The following is a 15,449-nucleotide window of genomic DNA, read 5'->3' on the forward strand; positions in this document are numbered from 1 at the left end:
ATGGTCACATGAGAGATCCACCTCCTACAGGAAACACAAGCACAGAGAAGTTTAAATGGCAGCCCCCAGTATTACAAAGATTAATCAAAAGGCAACAAATACTACACATTAATACAAATTCTATCCACAAATTCAAACAGGACGGGAACTCACCGTCCTGGAAGATTCCTGGAAAAGGCATTATAACTTGAGGTGGAGACCTATTCTGTAGTGTCTTGCAAAGGCAGACTCACTGGACCAGGTGGCTCTCTCGCAAATTTGTTCAATGTAAGCCCCAGCCTTTTCTGCCCAGGAAGTTGCCAATGAACGAGTAAAATGGGCTTTTAGTCCTGTCGGACAATCCAGATTCTGGAGAGAATATGCCAGACTGATGGCCATTCTTATCCACCTTGTGATAGAATTGTTGGATGCTGCTTTACTTTTGGCTGTGCTTCTATAAAGTACCAGTAATGCTATAGTTTTCCTAAAGGGTTTAGAAATGTCTATGTATTTTACAGACGCATCTTCTGAGATCTAACAATGCCAACTTTATTTCTAAATGGTTCTTTGGATTTTGAAAAAAATATGGGAGGAAAATTTCTTAGGAGCAATGGAACGCAATGGAAACTACCTCGGGTAGGAATGTCGGATCCACTTTCAAGACTAGATTGTTCAGAAAAACAGTGAAACATGACTCTTTAATGGATAGGGCTTATAGTTTACTGACCCTTTGAGCTGACATGACAGCTATCTAGAATGATGCCTTTATGGTCAGAGACTTGAAGGAACATTCTTCTAAAGGCTTAGGTTTTGTTAGGACCCCTAGTACTAAAGAAAGGTCCCAAGGAGCCACTCTAATAGACTGGCAGGGACAGGCTCAAGTAACAGCTTTGAAGAGTCTCCTCACTATGGAGTGTTAACCTAGAGGCTGATCCAAACAAGCTGACAGAGCTGCTGAGTTGACTTTCAAAGTGCTGGTGAACAGACCCAAATCCATCCCTTCTTGGAGAAATGTCAGCACCATAGACAAATCTTTAGGGTTTTGTCTTCTATTTGACACCTCAGCAAGATATTTCTTCCAGACCTTAGCATAAATCTTTCTCGTAACTTTTTTTCTACTCTGCAATAGTGTTGATTGGGGGAAAATCTATTTTTGAGTAATAAGGACCGTTCAGGATCCAGGCTGACATTTTCAAAGTGTGTAATTGTGGACGAAACATCCCTGCTTGCATCAACAGATTTTTTTCTTAATGCGAGAATCCAGGGTTGTTTCTCCACTAATAAAACCATGCTCTCTTCGGCTAGTAAGGAGCAAAAACTACTATTCTCACTTTTTCTGATTGAATCTTCCTAAGGACTCTTGGAAGTGGCTGTACAGGCGGGAAGGCATAAGTCAGATCAAAGCTCCATTGGAAACCCAAGAAGCCTGTGCCTAGAGCTTCCTTCTCTTGCCAGAGAACAAAAAACGTCTTCACCTTTGTGTTCACTGATGTCACAAACAGATCCACAGTGGGCATACCCCACTTTTAAGTAAGCATCTTGAATACTTACTTTCTGATTCAACTCCCATTCTGCTGGATCCAGGTGTACCCTGATGAGAACATCTACTAAGGTGCTGTACACCCCTTTGATGTGAACTGTAAATATTGAAGCCAGATTCTCCTCTGCCAAAGAAAGAAGCTGATAGGCTGTCCTCATAAGTTTCTTTGACTTAGCTGGCTTGGAGACCTCCACCACTCCAGTGCTCTCTTGACACAGTGAGGAATCTGAATAGACTTGTCCAAGGACTGTACTAATCCATCCTAATGATCCTAATGTAGTGGTCTCATGTGGAACTAAGCCCACTGCATTGTTGGGATGCAAGCGGTCATGAGCCCCAAGAGTGACATAATGCTTCTTCTTGATACCCACACTTCCACCATTATCTCAACCACTGCTCGCTGGAACCTCATAAAATTTAGCGTCTCCGCTCAAGCTCCTGTAAGTCCATCCGGTGTTACCTACAATGGGTGCTGGCTGGGCAGGAGTCCGTCTAACTCCTCCCAAACACCGAACACCTAGTAAAGCCATTAGTAACAGGTGAAAGCAGCCTTAGCCAGCTTCATCCAAAGCCATGCCCCAAAGTGTTTCACCCTGCCCACAGGGCTTAATCATGTAGGTCCATGATTAACCCCTATGGGTGGGGTGAATCACATTGGGGGCATGGCTTTTGGATGAAGCTGGCTGAGGCTGCTTTCATCTGGCAATACTGGGCATGAATGCAGCAGCTCTTTTCTCATATGGGTTGTGCAGCACAACATCCTTTTGTCCATCAGGGCCTTGAGTAACCCCATGTTTGCAAAGGACAAATCAAACATCTTGGAGAATTTTGCCAATAAACTGTCCTACCGAGGCCATTTTACTTGCATACCTGAATGCTAATAAAAATAAAAATTAAATAATTCCAGGGGAACCATCTTTTCAAAACTTTTGGAAAAAAAACAACTTGCTGTCCAGGTCCTTCCATTCTTTATCAATAATTTTGTTAACCATCTAACCTCCAGAAGGTTTTACCCCCTTCCTGTCCAGGGCATGAGCTCTAAGCTTTGGCTCTGAGCTTCTTTAACTAGCAATGCAACACTATACCCAAATGAAAAGTGTATATTAATTGGTTTGTGTGAAAGTTATAGCATCTACAAACTATGGTATAGATACTGGAATATATTTAGCTTTTACTTTCTGACTGCCTATCACATTTCTTGAGGTGCTAAAATGCCAGGGCAGTACAAACAGCCCCCAAATGACCCCTTTTTAGAAAGCAGACACCCTAATCTATTTGCTGAGAGGCATGTTAAGTCCATGGAAGATTTAATTTTATTCCACGTTTTCCACGTTCTTGGAAAAAAATTTTTTTCATTACACAGAATTGTCATTTAAATGATATATTGCTGATACATGCCATGGGTATATGTGGAATTACACCCCAAAATATATTCTGCTACTTCTACCGAGTATGGGAATACCCCATGTGTGAGACTTTTTGGGAGCCTAGCCACATACAGGAGCCTGAAATCCACTGACCCCCTTTGGAAGCCTGAAAATGCGTGATTTCCTCATTTCACTTCCTCACTACCTATCACAGTTTCAGAGGCTCTGACATGCCAGGATAGCACAAGTCCCACCCTCAAATGACCCCTTTTTTGAAAGTAGACACCCCAAGGAATTTAATAAGAGGCATGGTGAGTATTTTGAAGATCTAATTTTTTGAAAAAGAAAAGGAAAAATACATTTTCATTTTCCTTCTTCATTTTCAAAAACTTATGGCAACGAGATCTACAAAATACTCACCATGCCTGTTAGCAAATACCTTGGAGTGTCATTTGGAGGGTTTTGTACCATCCTTGCATTTCAGGGCTTCCAAAACTGTGATAGGTAGTCAGGAATTGTAATGAGGAAATAAAGCCCTTTAAAAGCCTAAAGGTGCTTATTGGATTTTGGGGTCCTGTACGTGGCTAGATATGTGGTATCCCCATACTCGGGAGAAGCAGCAAAATATATTTTGGGGTGTAATTCCACATATACCCATGGTATGTGATAGCAATATATCATTTAAGTGACAGCTTTTTGTAAAAAAAAGAAAAAAAAATTGCTTCTCAGCAAATAGTCTACTTTGGGGGGGTTGTTCTATCCTTTTTATGCCCAGCGTTAGAAGCTTCTACCACACATCACCCAATCTTCTAACCACTTGCAAACCAAGCCTTTTCTGGCACTTTTTGTTCACTTGATATAAATCAGTTATTTTTGCTAGAAGATTACTTTTAACCCCCAAACATTATATATTACTAAAAGCAGAGTGGGTTATTAATAAAACAGTGGGTGTTGCAATTTTGTATGTCACACAGTACTTGCACAGTAATTTTCCAAACACAAATTTTTGGGAAAAAATAAACTTTTTTGAATGCACAAAAACACAATATATTGACCAATTGTTTGGTAACATATAAAAGATGATGTTGCGCCGCGTAAATATATACCAAATATGCTTTAAAACTGTGCATGCCCTGTGCAATGGCAAAAAACGACATACATTTTTCAAATCCATAGGCGACACTTTAAAAGCCTTTACAGAATTACTGCCCTTGATCTGATGTTCACTGCAATACCTCACATGCGTGGTGCAATCGTTGTTTACATACATGGGACCGACGAATGCATTCCCTTTCCTTGTGATAATAGGGGGACAGGGATGCTCAAAATTTTTTTTGTATTCTTTTTTGTTTTTTTTTTCATTTTTAAACTGTCCCTTTTATTTTTTTATTGTTATCACAGGGAATGTAAACATCCCCTGCGATAGCAATAGGCAGTGACAGGTACTCTTTTATGAGAAATCTATTAGACTCTAGATGTTCCTTCTGCCCTTAAATAATCAGATCACACCAGGATGAGTGTGATCAGATGCTTGTCCAATTTAAAAATGGCGTTGTTTATATCCTGCAAAACAGAAGTGATAAAAATGCTCATAGCTTCTGGTTTTTTAGACTATAGAGTGGATTGGAGCTGTTTCGGTCTCTGATCAGCTCTATGGTCAGCTGTCAGAAACACCGGCTGCATTCTCAGGTTCCCCGATAGGACATCCCAGCAAAGCCATGAAAGGCAGCAGGGATTAACTGCTTGTAAAAGCAATCCAGTGGTTAATGAGCCACTAAGATTTCTTTTACATGAAAGCCAACCGCCTGGTGAAAAAAACAATACCAGGATGATGGCTGCAGCTGCAGGCATCATCCTGGTATAACCACTCAAAGTCCAGTGATGTACCAGTATGTCGCTGGTCCTTGTTGGCATACAGTGGTGCTCAAAAGTTTGCATACCCTGGCAGAAATTGTGAAATTTTGGCATTGATATTGATAATATGACTGATCATGCCAAAAAATGCTCTTTTATTGAAGGATGATGATCATATGAAGCCATTTATTATCAAATAGTTGTTTGACTCCTTTTTAAATCATAATAACAGAAATCACCCAAATGGCTATGATCAAAAGTTTACATACCCTGGAATGTTTGTCCTTGGTACAGACACACAAGGTGACACACACAGGTTAAAATGCCAATTAGAGGTTAATGTCCCACATCTGTGGCTTTTTAAATTGCAATTATTGTCAGTGTATAGTCAATGAGGTTGTTAGCTCTTACATAGAAGCACTGACTAGGCTAGATACTGAGCCATGGGGATCAGAAAAAAACTGTCAAAAGTCCTGCGTAACAAGGTAATGAAACTTTATAAAGATGGAAAAGGGCATAAAAAGATGTCCAAAGCCTTGAATATGCCAATCAGTACTGTTAAATCACCTATTAAGAAGTGGAAAGTTCGGGGATCTCTGGATACTAAGCAAAGTACAGGTAGATCAAGAAAGATTGCAGCCACAACTGCCAGAAGAATTGCTCGGGATACAAAGGAAACCCATAGGTAACCACAAGAAAAATACAGGCTGCTCTGGAAAAAGACAGTGTGGTTATTTTGAAGGAGCACAATATGATGACACTTCAACAAAAATGAGCTGCATTGTCAAGGTGCCAGAAAGAAGCCTTTACTGCATCAATGACACAAAAAGGCCTAGTTAGGTATGTCAAGGTGTTGTCAGGAATATTGTAACTGGGATTTTTTGTGGTATTGGTGCAGTAAAAGCCTCTTTCTGGCACCTCGACCAAACAGCCCATTTTTGTTCAAGTATCACCATATTGTACTCCTTAAAAATAACCACACCATCTTTTTACAGAGCAGCCTGTATTTCTTTTGAGGTTGCCTGTGGGTTTTTCTTTGCATCCAGGACAATTCTTCTGTCAGTTATGGCTGCAGTCTTTCTTGGTCTACCTGACCTTGGCTTGGTATCAAGAGATCCCTGAACTTTCCATTTCTTAATAGGTGATTTAACTGTACTGATTGGCATATTCAAGGCTTTGGACATCTTTTATGTCCTTTTCCATCTTTATAAAGTTCCATTACCTTGTTACGCAGGACTTTTGACAGTGATTTTCTGATCCCCATGGCTCAGTATCTAGCCTAGTCAGTGCTTCCACATAAGAGATAACAAACTCATTTACTATTTATACACTGACACTAATTGCAAATTAAAAAAAATAATTGCTCCACGAATGTCCTCCAACTTTGGAAAGTGTGGTGCCCCTTCATGCCCAAGAGACTTGTCTGTATGTTTGTCTGTAAGTTTGGGGGATTTAGCGGCTTGGGGTTTGCAGTGAAAATGAGCTCCCTGCTTATGCTTTGAGAGTATGGAAAGGAACTCTTCTTTGCCTCAGAAAAGGGGTTATTCCTCTCATCTTGAGGATAGTCATTGCTGAAATAAATTAATTCTCTTACCCCTAGTAAACATCCTTCATGAGGGTGTCCAAGGCAGTTCTAAACAGCTGTTCAACCTCAAAGGGCATGCCAGCAGCAAACATTTTTTACATGTCTGCTCTGCAGCCCAAAATTTCTCAACATGTTCACTTATAGAAGACATCTACGGAAATGAGAAGAAAGGAAAAATAGCTAGTAATAGTAGTTAAACATTTCTCAGTAGAGAATAAAACGGCCATCCTCTTAGCAAATAACTGAAGCATGCTAAGAGTGGAAGAGATTATATCAGGCGGGTCATGGTTTTTTACTTTGCCAGTGTCCAAATTCTTGGCATAGGTGGCAGTAAAACCTAAATGTCTATGAACCCTGTGCACATCAATGAATGAAAAAGAACAGCATGTTTATTTCTGTCTGTGTGGGTGTCAGAGAGATTTCCCCTCACTTCCTTTTCTGGGGATATCCTTTTTACCAAGCAGGATCTAAAAAATCTCTCCAACAGAGCTTGCAATCGCAGTAAAACCTGACAAGAGTTCTAATCCTTCCCCACTCTATCCAAAACTAAAACAAAGTTTTAGCTAAGTACACTTTAAATTAATTCAGCTTCATATTCATTTTTATAGATACATACATTTTAGTTAGGAATACTAACCAACTTGTATTTTACCTATACACCTTCTTAAGGGAGCTTTAAGCAATAAATAAAAAAATAATCAGTGAAAAATGTGACCCATTTTTGATTTACCACGTTATGCAATACACAACCACATAGCACTTAATAATTGTTTATCTGTGCTGCCTGAAACATACCAAATTTATCAACCGAGTGGAGTAGTTATCTGCCAAATCTGTCTCCAAGGTTTATTTCACAGAGCCAGTTATTAACTAAGAAGAAGTAAACTGGCAAAGCATTCCACTGGGTCCCTTAATAGATCCCCCTTGCAGTTGAAGAATCTGTACCATAGCAGACTGTTCACTGACCGCCATGGAATAGTGAAGATCAGAGTCCCTACTGTCGGGATCCTGGAGCCACCTGAAGTTCTGGATAGTACCTTGCCTGATCTCTTGATAAGTCTTTATGGTTAGTTGTCTGCTGAACCCTGAACTCCTTGCTCCACCGTAAACTTCTTAGTTAAGCCATGCCTTTGCACTTCCTGTTTGCCAGATTATTGTGCTTATGTCAGTTTACTGCTATATTTCATTGTTAGTACAACTACGTGTGTACTGACCGTTGGCAATTCATCGACCACTCTTATTGCTCTCCACTTTAAACTGTATACCTTTGGTTACTGACTTCAGCTTGATCACTAACTAGCCCCTGCTTACTCCTACACTGTTACAACTTACTTGTGTACCAAAGCCTTTTAATAACTACAAACCTGCCTTCTTTTTCAGCTACTGGACCCTGAGCTTGATCCCAGATCATGACACCTATATTTATTATAAAGGAACAGCTTACAACCTAATACAGCCATTCTCAACCAGTGTTCTCTGGAACTACAAATGTTGTTAAGAGTTCCTTGAGCTGTGGCTGATTGACCTCTTATTTCACAGTTTCTGCATAGCTGCAGAGCCAACTACATGACAACAATCATCTTTTTAGCCATCTATAAGAATGCTATTCTGACTACCACTGTAAGGGGGGGGGGGCATTTTTCCCACTACTGTCTCTCTATGAATTTGTTTTACCAGGGGTTCCCCTACATCTAAAAATGATTTCATTTGGAAAAGGGTCTACAATTTCATCCGCTCTCTAATCCAGCCTTTCTCAACCAGGGTGCCCAGGAACCCTGGGGTGCCTTGGGGTTTCTTCAAGGGTGTCTTGGCAAAATGTCCAAAATTACAAGCTGGCGGGTGGAACAACCCTGCCTTTTAGATGCACAAAGCCACAGGTTTTCATTGTGCACCATTATAACCTTCTAGCTGCTGGCATCCTGACAACCAATGACGTCATCAGTTGATAAGGAGGATATCAGCTGCCTGCACAGCATCCTAGTTTGACCTTCCCCTGCCCCTTTCCATCAGTGCTGGGGTCACATTAGCACAGTGATGGAGAAAAACTGAGGGACAAGAGAAACACTGGAATACTACTCAGTACCAGTGTGCAAAAGTGTATTTGCTTTGGAAGAATAAATCCCCTCTAATGCTGGGTGTCCTGCATGTGTGGATGTTGCTGCATTATATAATAGTTTTTCATATCTTAGAAAGGGGTGCCCTTTTAAAATGACGGACAGTCTTGAGGCACCCCATTTTAGATTTAGTTTCCTCTATATGGCTATGCTGATAAATCTTAGTCTTATGCCATAAACGCTCAAGAGCACGGCTACTTTTATTGAGGCATTTGGTATTCTGTTTGCCAGGGCTGTAGCCATCGGGGCCTAATTCTGTGTGTAGTGAGGGTGTAAGGGACCGCCCGGCGGTACTACTAGCACTCCACTGAATAGGCGTCCCCAGCGCACGGAGTCTAAGTCCCAGGGTGCTTGTTCACCAGGGCCCCTGATGGTGGGGATGGACTTGGAGCTCCCTGAGACCAGGTCGTGGCTACTGGGTGCGCCCGTCAGTGGTAGTAGTATGCGCAAGGGGCTCCCACGGGGAAAAGTCTGATGTGAGGAGGTCAGAAGACCCCACTGCACGGGATGGATGGATGGATGAGCAAGGTCAGACGGGCCGGGTCGGTAACAGAGAGGGCGGCAAGGTACAAGGCAGCGGGCATAGAATGGTCGGGTCACACGCCAGGTCAGCAACAGCAGGTCAAATCCAATAGGGGGCATTCAGGAGAGAGGTCAGGCAAAGCAAGGGTCAGAATAGGAGAAAACAGCAAGGTCAGGTATAATCCGGGTCAATAACTTACAGGGTACAGGTTCACAGGATACAGGATGCAGGAAAGACCAGAAGGCACTGAATGACAGCTCAGGGTCGTTTAAATATCCCGCCCTGCGCTGCCATTGGTGCCCAGCGGGCGGCCGCGGCTTCTACTGCGCATGCGCGAACTCGAACGCCGCGGCCGGCCCGGACCCAGTGCTCAAGTCCCTGCGCCGGGCGGCATACTGCGCCTGCGCCGGGACCAACGCGGCGGGGATCGAGGGAATCCCTGACATTGCCCCCCCCCCTACGGGCAACCTCCGGATGCCCACCCGATCTCTCCACCACGGGTGATCGCGAAAGAACCTCCGGACAAGTCTGGGTGCATGGACATTATGGGCTGGTTCCCAAGAATTGTCCTCAGGACCATAGCCCTTCCATTTGATAAGGAATTGGGTCTGGCCTCCCCTCCTTCGACACTTCAGGATTGTTTCAACCTCAAACTTTTCTTCTCCTTCGACCGTTACCGCTTCCGGGGGTCTAGATTCCCGGTCAGGGAAGGCATCTGGGACCACTGGCTTCAGCAGGGACACATGAAAGACCGGGTGGATCTTGAGCGTGTCAGGGAGGGCGAGTTCGTAGGCTACTTCGTTAACCATCCGTTTAATGCAGAAGGGGCCTATAAATTTGGGTCCCAATTTCTTTGACGGGCAAAGCATCTTTAGATTGGACGTCGCCAGCCAAACCTTCTCCCCAGGCCGCAATACCAGATCTCCTCTCCGTTTCCTGTTGAATGCTTTCCTGTAGTCTTCCTGGGCCCGACTGATGGCCACTTGAAGCTTCTTATTGTTCGCAGCGAAGAACGATACCACATCTTGTGTTGCTGGTACTGGGCATTCCGACACCAAATCCGGGAGGAAGACTGGGTGAAAGCCATAGTTGGCAAAGAACGGGGACTGCCCTGTTGCTGAGTGGCGGGCGTTGTTATACGCAAATTCCGCTAAAGGAAGAAGTGGCAGCCAGTCATCTTGAGTAAACGAGGTATAGCATCTTAAGTATTGCTCCAAGGTCTGATTGGTCCTTTCGGTTTGACCGTTAGTTTGAGGGTGGAACGCAGAGGAGAGAGATAATTTGATGTCCAGGGCTTTGCACAGTGCCCTCCAGAATCTGGACGTGAACTGGACCCCTCGGTCCGAGACGATGTCTTCAGGGACCCCATGCAACCTGACTACCTCACGAATGAAGACTTGCGCGGTCTCGGCCGCCGAGGGGGTTTTCTTCAACGGGATGAAGTGGGCCATCTTGGACAAGCGGTCCACGACTACCAGGATTGCCATGTGGTCTCGGGATGGCCGAAGCTCGACTATAAAGTCTAGTGAGATCTTTTGCCAAGGCCGTTCAGGAATTGGTAAGGGTCGCAGCAGACCCCAAACCTTGTTTCTTGCTGGCTTTTTCTTCTGGCAGGTGACACAGGACCTGACATAGCCCTTACAATCCTTAGCCATGTCTGGCCACCAGAATGAGCGTCGGAGAAGTTCCAGGGTCTTTTCTGGGCCAAAGTGCCCCGCCATTGGGTGGTCGTGGCAATGCCCCAAGACCAAGGTTCGGGTTTCTTCCGGCACCACAATTCGGTCTTCCCTCCATAGGAGTCCCCCCTTGTTCCGGAGTGGCCCTCCGCCTGGGGTAGAGAAGTTTGTGGATGCCTCCATTAGCCTGGAACGAAGATCCGACTGAAGGGCCAAGAAGTTACCCGAGGACAGGATGGTGTCAGGTACTGGGGTCTCCTTGGCGTCTTCGTACATCCGTGATAACGCATCCGGCTTAGTGTTCTTTGATCCCGGCCAGTACGTAATGTGGAAGTTGAATCTCGAAAAGAATAGTGCCCATCTCGCCTGTCGCGGGCGTAGACGCTTGGCGGTTCTCAGATACTCTAGGTTCTTGTGGTCAGTAAATATTAAGATGGGGTGCACCGCACCTTCCAGCAGGTACCTCCATTCCTCTAACGCCGTTTTGATCGCTAGTAGCTCTCGATCACCGATATCATAGTTCCTCTCTGCTGGGGTCAGCTTCCGTGAGAAGAACGCTACAGGGTGGAGCAGTTCCTTGGTGCCTTTTCGTTGGGAGAGGATGGAGCCTACCGCATTCTCCGATGCATCTACCTCCAAGATATAGGGCAGAGCGGCGTCTGGGTGACCCAAAATGGGTGCCGAAGTGAACAGCTTCTTTAAGACTTCGAAAGCTCCCTGCGCTTCTGGTGTCCATCTGAATCGGGTTCCCAGCTTGGTTAGCTGAGTAATGGGGGAGACCAGACCCGAGAAGTTCTTGATGAACTTCCGGTAAAAATTTGCAAAGCCGATGAATCGTTGGACGCCTTTCCTATCTGTGGTTCAGGCCAATCCAGTATTGCAGCGACCTTCTGGGGATCCATCGCGACCCCCGCGGTGGAGATAATCAGGCCCAAGAAGACAATGCTGGATTGTTCAAAACAACATTTTTCTGCCTTGGCGTACAACCCATGCTGCCGCAACCGCCCCAATACTTTTGCTACATGTATTCTGTGTTCCCCCAAAGACGGGGAGAAAATCAGAATGTCGTCTAAATAAACGATCACGAAGACATCCAGAAAGTCCCTAAAAATATCATTCACAAAGTGTTGAAAAGTGGCCGGAGCATTGCACAACCCGAACGGCATGACCAGATATTCAAAATGACCGAAGCGGGTGCGGAAGGCCGTCTTCCACTCGTCCCCCTCCCTTATGCGAATCAAGTTGTACGCCCCCCTCAGATCCAGCTTGGTAAAAACCACTGCTGACTTTAAACTTTGGAACAGCTCAGGTACTAATGGTAGTGGGTAACGGTTTTTTATCGTGACCCTGTTCAATTCCCTGTAATCGATACATGGCCTTAAGGTTTTGTCCTTCTTTTCAACAAAGAAGATTCCCGCCCCCGCCGGTGAGGTGGAGTGGCGGATGAACCCCTTCTGGAGGCTGTCCTCGATATATTCCTTTAGGGCCCCCAATTCGGGCTCTGAAAGGGGGAAGATTCGCCCAAAAGGAATTTCTGAGCCGGGTAACAGGTCAATGGGACAGTCATAAGGGCGGTGGGGGGGTAGAGTATCAGCTCCCCGTTTGCTGAACACATCTAAAAACCCATGGTAAACCGCAGGGATTACTTGTTTTAATTCAGCTTCCCCCTCAGAGCACAGGAGGATTTGGGGGGCCCCCGGGCCCGAAGTGCGGCAGTATATCCGACAGTATGGGGAAGGGAACGTGATTACTCCGGTCTCCCAGTCAATCTGGGGGTTATGGGCCCGTAACCATGGGAGCCCCAGAATGACTGGGAAGAGGGGTGAAGCTATAGCATCCAGGCGGAGGAATTCCTGGTGCTGGCCGGCAATGACAGTGGTGATGGAGGGGGTTTCCTGGTTCACTACCCCCGATTTTATTCGGGAACCGTCGGCCAAATAAATATTGAACCCCTTCTGTTTCAATTGAAGGGGAATACCCTGCTGGTGAGCAAAATTAATATCCACGAAGCAGCTGCATGCCCCAGAGTCAATTATGGCCGATACTTCCACGGTCCTTTCTGGAAGCTGAAAGGAAAGGGGTACCACTAAGTATTGGGATGGACCAACATTGCCAATGGATAAGGAAGAAGAGGTGCACTTACTCAGTTTCTGCGGGCAGGAACGCGCCATATGACCAGCTTCGCCACAATAGAGGCACAGGTTCTGGGATCGTCTGCGCAGATGTTCCTCTGGGGATAGTTTAGGCCGTGCCAGGCCGAGCTGCATGGGTTTGGGGTTATCTCCAGGTGGCCGGTTTTGGACGACTGGCCTAGGTGTTTGACTGGGACCCTGAAATGATCCCCAGGGATTTCCATGACCCTGGCCGGACCTCTCAAACCTGCGTTCCCGCAGTCTACGGTCAATTTTAATGGTCAGTGCTATTAAGTCCTCTAAAGTCTCAGGTACCTCCACCCGGGCGAGCTCGTCTTTCAGGCCATCTGATAGGCCAATACGGAACTGATGCAGGAGTGCGAACTCGTTCCAGCGAGTATCCCCCATCCATCGCCTAAATTCAGCTGCGTACTCCTCCGCCGCTCGGCGGCCTTGCCGGAGCGTGTACAGAGTAGCTTCAGCAGAAGCTGCCCGCTGTGGGTCATCATAAAGGATGGCCATAGCATCAAAAAAACTGTCAACCGAACTGAGGTGAGGGTCGTTTTTTCCCCGTAATCAATGGGCCCAGTCTTGGGGTTCACCCTGCAGGAGGGAGATGACGAACCCCACCTTCACAGATTCAGTCACGAAGGTTCGGGGTTGTAGCTCAAAATAGAGGAGGCAGGACTCGCGGAATGATCTAAAACGTGTGCGGTCCCCGTGGAAACGTTCCGGTAAGGGTACTCGGGGGTCGGCCGCCGGGAGTGGTGCGGATGCCCCAGACACCAGCACAGGGGCTGCTACAGCTGGAGATGTGGGGACCGCGGCCTGTGGGGCGGGAGCGGATATAGTGCAGGCCTGGAATTGAGTTTCAATCCGCTGACATCTATCCTGCAGGGCCGATACGGTCTGTGTCAAATTGGACAGGTGCCTGCAGATCTCCTCCAGCGGCGAGGGACCTCCTCTAGACTCAGTCATGGCCTTCTGGTACTGTAAGGGACCGCCCGGCGGTACTACTAGCACTCCACTGAATAGGCGTCCCCAGCGCACGGAGTCTAAGTCCCAGGGTGCTTGTTCACCAGGGCCCCTGATGGTGGGGATGGACTTGGAGCTCCCTGAGACCAGGTCGTGGCTACTGGGTGCGCCCGTCAGTGGTAGTAGTATGCGCAAGGGGCTCCCACGGGGAAGAGTCTGATGTGAGGAGGTCAGAAGACCCCACTGCACGGGATGGATGAGCAAGGTCAGACGGGCCGGGTCGGTAACAGAGAGGGCGGCAAGGTACAAGGCAGCGGGCATAGAATGGTCGGGTCACACGCCAGTTCAGCAACAGCAGGTCAAATCCAATAGGGGGCATTCAGGAGAGAGGTCAGGCAAAGCAAGGGTCAGAATAGGAGAAAACAGCAAGGTCAGGTATAATCCGGGTCAATAACTTACAGGGTACAGGTTCACAGGATACAGGATGCAGGAAAGACCAGAAGGCACTGAATGACAGCTCAGGGTCGTTTAAATATCCCGCCCTGCGCTGCCATTGGTGCCCAGCGGGCGGCCGCGGCTTCTACTGCGCATGCGCGAACTCGAACGCCGCGGCCGGCCCGGACCCAGTGCTCGAGTCCCTGCGCCGGGCGGCATACTGCGCCTGCGCCGGGACCAACGCGGCGGGGATCGAGGGAATCCCTGACAGAGGGGGGCCAATGTGTCCACGGTGGATGACAGTGAACTAATGTAGTCAGAAGTGGCCAGGTCGGGGCAGGACAGGGCTGAGATTTTCTCATAGAGACAATCTGTTGCCGAAAAAAGAAGAGAAGGGTTAAGATAACGAAGGTTTCTACGGGTAACTGTTTGGTAGTTGGAAGACAAGGAGGAGGAAGCCAAGGAGAGAGTGAAGCTAATAAGGGAATGATCAGAGAAAGGAAAAGGAAAGTTGGTGAGGTTGCAAGGAGTGCATAGAGTGAGTAGAAGCATGAGTTCATTGTTTTAGGTCAAAAAGAAGTGGTTAGGCTCAGAAGTTTAGAGGTAGCAGGAGTGTTAAGATTAACAAGGATGTTGAAGTCACCAAGAATGATAATGGAAATTTCAGAAGAGAGAAAGTAAGGCAGCCAGGCAGAGAAGTCATCAAGGAAGCTTGATACTGGTCCAGGACGATGATAGATCACAGCAATTCTGAAAGAAACTGGAGAGAACAGACAAATACAGTGAACTTCAAATGAGGAGAGGGACAGAGAGGGAGGTGAATGGAGGACCTGAAAAGTGCTATGAGGGGATAGGAGGATTCCTACTCCACCTCCTCTCCGTCCACTATGCCTGGGAAAGTGAGTCCAGAGGAGACCTCCATGGGAGAGGGCAGAAGGAGAGGGATATGCATGAAGCCAGGTTTCTGTAATTACAAGCAAGTTAAAGGAGTTTGTGATAAAAAGGTCATGGACAGAGGTGAGTTTGTTACAGACAGAGTGGGCATTTCAGAGGGCACAGGAAAAGAAGAGGCTGGTTCTAGGAAGAAGAGGAATAGTAACTAGATTGTGTGAATTGCGGCTGCTGTTGGAGGATAGGGGGTGTTGGGTGTGTTGATCAAAGGAAAAAGATGGCGGCCCAGGATTTGGGGAAATGTCTCCAGATGTTAGGAGAAGCAGAAGGGTGAGGGAGGTAATATAGGAGTATGGCTTATATGGAGGGACAGGTTCC

The 15,449-nt window shown here is 46.4% G+C and overlaps 1 protein-coding gene across 1 annotated transcript in view; it reads right to left on the minus strand.

The window, feature by feature from the left end:
- The window catches only part of TFDP1 (transcription factor Dp-1), a 98,948-nt gene continuing 83,499 nt past the window's right edge, over positions 1-15,449 (minus strand). The window contains exon 13 of the transcript XR_016315440.1: positions 1-24. The gene's annotated coding sequence lies outside the window, so the exon portion shown is untranslated. The remainder of the gene's footprint in view (positions 25-15,449) is intronic.

Source organism: Staurois parvus, unplaced genomic scaffold (assembly GCF_062004578.1).
Source record: "Staurois parvus isolate SC_StPar_1 unplaced genomic scaffold, SC_StPar_1.0 ptg000634l, whole genome shotgun sequence".
Classification (NCBI taxonomy): Eukaryota; Metazoa; Chordata; class Amphibia; order Anura; family Ranidae; genus Staurois; species Staurois parvus.